Source organism: Aplidium turbinatum, chromosome 5, assembly GCF_918807975.1.
Source record: "Aplidium turbinatum chromosome 5, kaAplTurb1.1, whole genome shotgun sequence".
Taxonomy (NCBI): domain Eukaryota; kingdom Metazoa; phylum Chordata; class Ascidiacea; order Aplousobranchia; family Polyclinidae; genus Aplidium; species Aplidium turbinatum.
The window spans coordinates 24,095,486-24,102,054 of NC_137476.1; positions in this window are offsets into that span (position 1 = coordinate 24,095,486).

Below are 6,569 nucleotides of genomic sequence, written 5' to 3' on the forward strand. Positions count from 1 at the left end.
AAAACAGAGTGAAACTGTTCACCAGGCATTTAATAGAAAGTGACTTGCGTTCTTCTGGTGACTATAAGCTACAAGGTTACCTCCTGATGTTAAGGATGATACCTAGCTTTTATTACCGACGTTTCGTCAATCAGCGCGACTGACTTTATCAAGGGGCTGAAACAGGTAAACACAACCTGTTCAGCAACAAATCGAACAACACAAAAACATAGGCTACTGACGAAATGAATAAGGTAGCAAGAATCAGAGTTAAATAACGCAACAAGATTATCGCTCAGTTTAATTGATAACGCAGTGATGCCTAATATCAGTAGGCTACTATCCGGTAGCGTAAATTTATCTCTTTAAGGCCAACGTCAAGAAACGTTGGAATAATAAGAGGTTTTTCGCAAAAGTTTTAATTGCTAATTCCATTTTTGTCTTGCCTGATATTATTTCAATCACATACCAAGCACCGCGTTTTTCTTTCAAGTTTTTTTCCGTTAAATCGAATTTACTAAACTTCCACTTCGTTGTTTCTTTTATAGGAATGACGAAGTAGCAAGATTAAGCAACCAAGGTTCAACTCTCTAGGCGTGCGCTTAAGCAATGCACTTTAAAGACCGGGCTTTCTATTCTTCTACACTTAGTAGATGGATAAAAGCAGGTCTACAGACCAGGGCCTATGAGAGGGGGGCACAAAAGGTACGGCGTACCCTTGAGAGCCCAGGCCTGTGTTTATTGGGAGGCCCGAAATTATGGTTTTATAGTTTACGCGCAAAAATGTTTGGTTAAAACCATCCAAAACGATTGATTTCAAGCATAAAAGTTGTTATTCTTTAGTCCTGGGAGCCCGTAACTAGCAAAAGGGCCCAGAAAGGTAATCGAGTGCTTTGCGAGCAAATTAGGGGCCCAAAGTGGTAATTTAATACTTTACGTGCAAAAATGTTCTGTTAAAAGCACCCTAAATTAAATCATAAAAGTTAGTTATTCTCCTGTCCTGGGGGGGGGGGGGGGGGGGGAGGAGGAGCATAGTGTAGCAAAAGCAGGTTTGAGAAAAACCCAGGCAAAAAGCCCGGTTTTTTTTTTTTAAACTATTTGACAAAGGTAGTTTCGCGCTTATTTCACTTCAAAATGAATTTTGGAGTTAGAGCAGGAGCCGGAAAATACTTTCGAAGTAGGACCGGAACCGGAGTCAAACAAGTGACTTTTTTCGTTCACCTCTGCTTGTGCTGGGCATGTGGTGAATGCAAAAGTTAATGAAGAAAGGTTAGGATTGGTCAGATGATTAACTTGATTATGTTTTAACAAGATGTTATGTTTGAGCCTTGGTAGAGAGCTTAACTTGTACCAGATACATATAACACTCAGTAACGTTAACAGATTTAACATTACACTCACAAAAAAAACATGAAAAAACTACTAAATCCAACGTTTTCGACATCACATACCGGTAGTGTCCTCTTCAGAAATAATTAGCCTATAAGCTACATTTAAGAGAAATATAAAAATGAATTTAAAAATTTTACATTAAAGATGTACAATAAGCGACACCTCTCAACAGCAGTACAGCACCATCAACAACTGACACACGAATTCAATGCAGGATACAGAAATTGGCGAGGGTCAGATCACATGATATGCACAACACAAAATAATAGTTTTATTGCAGCCTGATACTATTATTGCGCACAGATGTCCAGTTCTGCAGTAAAATGTTGTGTGGTACTGTGCAATACGCCTAAGCAAACATCACAATTTTTGCCGAAGACAAAGGGGCCCGGAGTGAGAGGGGGGCCCGGAATGACTCTTCGTACCCCTAGTGAAAATTTCTTTCAGAGGCCCTGCTACTGACTTCAATCTGTAGAAATGTGGAATCATCATAAAAAATGCAATGGCATGGCCTATGGTTAAGCTATGTTCCATATCCCTGTTTAAGCAGTCAAACTGAGATACCTATTGACACAAAAGATATTGGTCAGGCTACCTCAAATCAGCATAAAAATATTGTAGCTTAAACTGACATAACCATAACTTTGGAAAATATTTTCAAAAACGATGGTAAGTCAAAAATAAAACTTAAGTAACGAATAGTTTTCACACTAGATTTTCAGCTATACGCTTATACGAGATGATGCGGACTTATTGAAATTTCTAAACAACAGACTGGTCACTAAAGCTGAATGCACTTAGTTTTACTTTGTGAAAGAACAGATGACGACAACTCAGAGCTTCCTGTTTTGTGTCGCATCGGGCCACTTCTGCTGATGTTTTCTCAGCAACGAGTTCCGCCACACCCTTGTTTATGTTACATTAGAAGCAGGGCTGATTAGAAGTCTAATATCTGTATGCTGTAACCGACGTCCCTGCAAGATAGACAATTCTGTGCCATATTTTGATTGCTCGCCTGTAGCCTAATGATATTTTATGATAGTTGTGGCCAAGCCAGCAGTTTGTCTGTCCCGTTTGCTCAGTGGTTAGGCTACCCGCCCAACTCAAGCTCAAGCGGCGCTGGTTCGGCTCTGGAGGTGTGCGCTTAAGCAACGCATTTCAAGGACTGCTCTCCATTCAGCGATGCCTAGTGGATGAAATAATTTTCCAGCAACAACACTTCAACAATCGAAAAACTTTAATTTGCCAATCTCTGTAACCTGCCTTGCGTCAAAAGCCTGCTATAGGAAACTCCAGTCCCAGAGAAAAAGTATCCTAACGTGATAGCCAATAAATAATATGAGATGTTCTACTGGTGCAAATTTAAACTAAACTATCACAAGATGTATAGGCTACAGTGACAATCTGCTTTTATTCCGACGTTTCGTCAATCAGACACGACTGACTTCTTCAGGGGGCTAGACCAGGTAGTGACTACTTGTCTAGCATGGCAAAACACAGGACCATATTGCTGAAATCAACTCAACATGCAAAATAAAAATTCAACTTCTAGCTTAATTTGCACCAGTAGCCTAGAACATCTCATGTTATTTAATTTAAATAATGCCCGGTGAACAGCCTCATTCAATTTTCAGTGATAGCCAAATAGGCTACATTGAAAAATGCCTCTATTCAACATAGCTCACATGTGTGAAGCGCTTTTTTTGTAAAATGGTTGGAATTAAATCCAAATATCACAACCGATTGCCAAATAGGGATGGGCAATTCAGAATACCGAATCCAGAAGGATTCGGATCCTAAACTATCCGAATCCAAAATGGTAATAAAACCGGGTAGGCTAATAAGATTCGGTTTTAAAGATATGCATAAGTCTTGTGCAAGCTGTCAGCTTGAGACAGTAAACTGAAAAAAAAGTGGTTTACTCACTTTTTTCTTTGCACTGACACCATCCGTAATTCCGCACTTTCAAAAACATTTTGCACACGTTGTGCGCGCACGGCGCATGCAACCCTACGTCAGTACGTCACTCGCTAGCATGAGCAATCAAAGAAACTAAGCGCGCAATTTTCTTCACGCTTTGTGCACATGCACAATCGTGCAATGCTTTTTTTCAATCCACGTGCATATGCGACTCCGCAGGCTTGCCAGATTGGCCCTTTTTAGAGGTAGTTGGCGCCACAAAAAATTATTTGGCCCCTTGGCCCTTTCTTTTCAATATTTGGCTCTTTTTGGAAGCAGTTGGCACAATGGCACATACTATCAAACTAGCTATTTAAATAAATGTCATTCGGAAATTGAGACTGAAAAGTGTTATTACGATTTTTTAGACAGTGTTTAGCTGACAATGTTTATGCCAATGCCAAAGATTCGAGTGGAAACACTGTAGAAGATGAAGATTTGGAATTGTGCTTGTAGAATGTAGACTGTGTTGTTGTAATGTTGTAACGTTATTGACGTTGTTAACGTTATTATGTTTTATTAGCAACGTTATTAACATTATTGAACAATTTGGCTCCTTTTTACCCAGCTTGGCCCTTTTTTCGACATTGTTTGGCTCTTTTTCTCAAAAGCTGTCTGACAACCCTGCGACAGTTTGACTGGCGTAACAACATTGAGCAGATGCCCCTGCTAAAGGAGTTGGCTCTGAAACACCTCAGCATACCTGCCACATCAGCATCTTCCGAACGATGCTTTTTCACTGCGGGCTTGACGGCAACTAAGCTGCTCTCCCGTTCAGTGTTGCCAGATGTGAAAATAGAATATCAAATTAAAAAATTCTGGTGAAATTTAGAGGTCTTTATTGCCAAGCTTTTTGACCTTGGAACCAGATAACTTTTTGGTGAAATCTGGTGAAATTTTCACCACTCAATTTTTTTCAAACAAAGTTTTTTCAATTTTTTTAAAATTTTTAGCAAATAAACCCTGCTCCTATAGAAAACGTTTTGCAAGAGGTTTGCATATGGACGATGGCAGTGTCTTATGTCTTAAACACTATTTGTAGTTAAGCGAAATTGCTTTATTTAGGGTGTTTTAAATAACTGGTGAAATTTTAGTTACTTTTTGTTGCCAAGCGGCTTCCATCATCTGGCAACACTGCTCCGGTTTGGCTGGCAGTCATTTAGAATGCCTCAATGTGTTGCATTGCAACAAACATTTACTTTGATTGTGTAGCTTTTGTGTCTGAAATTTTTTACTTTTTGTGTTGCTGGAGCCTGGAAGTTAATAGGATTCGGTTTAGTATTTCGGAATAATTCTGGAATAGTGAATTATTCTGAATTGCCCATCCCTATTGACGAACATCATTTTAAGCAGCTTTTGAGTAGGCCTACTGCATCTTTTAATCGTATGCTAGGCTACCCTTCGTTCTGGGAAACTTCTTAAAGGTCAACATCAAGTTTCACATTAAATTACTTTTTTTTTTGCGGCCCTTTACAAAGTTTAGGCTTTGAATTTGGCCCGTGCTGAAAAGGGTTGAGAACCACTGCGGTATAGAGCAGGGGTGTGCAACGTGCGGCCCGCGAAGAAAAATTGTGCGGCCCGCAAAGATGTGCCAATTTTGATTTGTGTGCGGCCCGTGAAAGGTGTTTATAATTTAGTTCAGTCTGGTACGTGTGAACAGTTCATTGTAGAATGGATTATTGTACATTTCGCACCTTCTGTTGACTATCAGCACAGTTGGCCATATTTGTAAAAGGGGTGGACAAAGACTTGAACGAAACGGAAGAGCTTCTGTCACTACAGTCAATGAAGGGCACGACAACTGGTGCTGACATCTTCACTGAAGTAATTGATGTTTTTGACAAGTTTGAACTGGACTTTTCCAGCTTATGCGGAATCGCAGCTGTTGGTTCTTGATCCATGTCCGGAACTGGCATTGGATCATAGGTCTCTTGAAGTCTGCCTTGAGGGAGAGAAAGACCGATGATGACAAAACAATTTTTTATTGTAAGTTATCATTCACCAGCAAAACCTTTGCGCAAAATGCTTGAAGTTCAAACAGGTCTTGAGCCCGGTTATTAAGGCAGTAAATTTCATTCGAGCAGGAGGGCTCAACCATCGTCAGTTTCAAAAGTTCCTGGATGATCTCAACACAACACATAAAGATCTACTTTACTTTTCCGAGGTGCGTTGGTTAAGCAAGCGCTGCATGTTGCGACGATTTTACAAACTGCGGAAAGAAGTCGTGAATTTTTTTAAACTTAAAGGGCACCCAATAGCTGTAATGGAAAACAAAAATTGGATATGCGATCTAGATTTCTTGGTTGATATAACTACGCACCTGAATGATCTCAATACAAGACTGCAGCAAAAAAATCAGTATGCGAATGAAATGTATGGTCACATAAAAGGCTTTATGAACAAATAACCTTGGAAAGCCCACATACAGACAGGAAACCTTTTCCACTTTCCAGCTTTGAAAGACTATGGAATACATGATGAGAAGAAAACTGAATTTGCAGACCAATTTGAAAAATTAATTATTGTATAAATTTTTGGCTCGTTTCAAAGACTTCAAATCTCATGAACATTTGTTTGATATATTCTCTTCGCCACTCAATACGGACAGTGACAAAGCAACAGCTGATATCCAATTTGAACTGATTGATCTTCAAGAGAAAACGGATTTGAAAGCAAAGTACAGTATTTAAAAACGAATCTTGGCGATTTTACCGAAAACATCTCAACCAAGATGACTTTTCACATTTGAAAAAATTCATGGCTTCAAAAATGGCTCTTTTTGGCTCAACGTATTTGTGCAAACAATTTTTTTCTAAAATGAGTGTCTTAAAATCTCAATATTGATCGGTTCTGACAGACAAACACTTGAAAAATTGACTTCGAATTGCGAGCACTTTCATAGTAAATTTGGAAAAAGTCGTCGGGAAAAAAGCCAGCTGCAAATTTCTCACTGAACTCGTTCAAAGTCGGTGTGACAATAAATTTGAATAGCAGTTTTCTTCACAAATTTATGCCTCTTAACTTATTATTTCTGCAAGGAAACCCCTAATAATGCCATAAGAATTACATGAATAACAAAAAAAAACTACATTTTTGTGCCTGCAACTACTAGAAAGCTTATGTTAAACAAACGTGCGGCCCGCAGTTTCACCCAGATATTTATATCTGGCCCTCTTGTAATAAAGGTTGCACACCCCTGGTATAGAGTATCATGTTGTAGCCGAAACACAACTTCCATT